Genomic DNA, 2095 nt, shown 5'->3' with positions numbered 1-2095 from the left:
ATATTCAACAATTAATTTAGTAACTAAGTCAACCTTTCTTGAAGAGCAAATTTCTTCCACATCTTTTCTTTCAATATTCTATTAAATCTTTCAACAATAGAGCCTTATCATTCGCTAAAAGATAAACACTGATTAAAGTAATATCTTTTAATTTTTTCTATAAAAATTTTACCATTAATTGTTTGTCAATTTTTCGGCGATCTATCGATGTATATTTTTTCGAAATAATCAACTCTATTCTTACCTGTTTTACCTTTAACTAGAATACTGGGAGCAAATTTTGAAAAAACATCTATTACATTAAATAAATATCTATATCCTTTACTTATTTTTGAAATTTTTTTCAGATTACCTGAATCAATTTCGACGAAATTAGCTTGCCATTAATCATCTCCTTTTACTTTCACATGCTGCACAAAGATCTTAGATTTTTTGTCTTCAGTTTTTAGTTGTTAATCTGTAAGGATTACATGTTTCAGTACACGTTTTGTATTCAAGCAGTAAATATAATTATCGTTCCTCATTTACACAGAATAAAAATTAGTTAAATTATTTCCCCAGCAGAATTATCTTTACATCAACTAGAACAATTTTAACAAAATCTTTTAATGTTAAAGTTCGAAAATTTCGCTTGTGCACTATATTTATTAATTGAACTCCTGCAGTTATTAAACACTCATCCAAGTATCAAAACCATTAAATGTTAAATCTCTGTTCATGTTTTCTCTAACAGCAAAGACTTTTTTTAGAATAAATTCATATTAATTAAAATTATGCGGTTTTCGTGGCCTCCTGTCATAAAAGTAAATCAGTATTTCAAAAATAGATTTCACTCCTTACTAAAATGAGTTTTTGAAATAACTTCTTCAGTTTCCTTATTTGTAAAGTTTTCACTTAGGTCTTGTAATGCAATTATTGAGCCGTGTTAGAGGACTTCTGTATTCGGATTTCAAACAAGATTTGATAACTCATTCTGTAGTATAACCTCTAGTTACTTAAAATGGCATTTGATTCTTTCTGAAATTGTTTAATTACATTGATTATTTTTGAGTCCACTGATGATTGCATATTTTTGATGTTTGAAATTATTTCGTTATTAGTTTTTGGTTCTAATATTTGAAAATCTTTTATTTTTTCTAAACTTTATTTCCAAATACATCCAATTATTGAACTTAAAATGTTATGAAACTTATAATTCATGCATGATAGTTTTAAAACATATAAATACAGATGTCCCCAAATTATTTCATCATATCTCTTGATATTGTAGGATAGATATTTTTCCCTAATGGTTAACTAGTGGTTTCAGTATATTTCTTCAATACAAATCAAAAACAAAATCAATTTTTTTGTTTTATAATAACAAATCCAATGAATACTAATATGCTCATATGTATCTAAATTTACTGTTCCACATTATAAGTTTTTAGATTCATTGGGTAATTCATCAATCACAAAAACGCAACCAAAATATTTAATTATTAATTGTTTAACTAATTCTACTGTCCCAGAATTAGATAAAGGATTATTTAAATTCGGAATTATTTCTTTGCATTTTTTCCGCTTCCTTTCTTTTCCACTGCTAAATTATGTCTTTTTGCTTTTTTTAATTCTTTATCACACTTTTTCTTATTTATAAATTCATTTGCAATTGCTGCAGATCCAGTGGCAAGTGAAGCAATTGCAGATACATATGGTCATTGTAGCTAAGTGTAATGGTAAAAATCCACATCCACCTTTGTTAGATCTTTACCTTCTTTCCTTTATGTTTGATATTCAAAATCTTTGTCTCAACTGGAACAGTTGATGAAACAGGTAATTTTTTATCAGTTTTCTCCCTACTTTTCTTTTTTGTGCACGAGTTAAAATGGTACAATACTAGTTCATTGTTCATTATTGAGTTTAATTGATTTTGGTTTAATTTTTCCTCTAGCTAGCAATGTATAATCACGTTTCTATTACATAGATTAAAATTAAAAAGGAATTTTTATAATCCACATCTATTTTTATCAAAATCTAATCCCATTGCTAAATCATATCGATCATGAGGAATCATTTGGTTCTCAACTTCTCTATTTTCTTCATTTGTTCACTA

The sequence above is a fragment of the Schistocerca nitens genome, chromosome 4 (genome assembly GCF_023898315.1).
Source record: "Schistocerca nitens isolate TAMUIC-IGC-003100 chromosome 4, iqSchNite1.1, whole genome shotgun sequence".
Taxonomy (NCBI): Eukaryota; Metazoa; Arthropoda; class Insecta; order Orthoptera; family Acrididae; genus Schistocerca; species Schistocerca nitens.
This window is presented reverse-complemented; position numbering follows the sequence as displayed.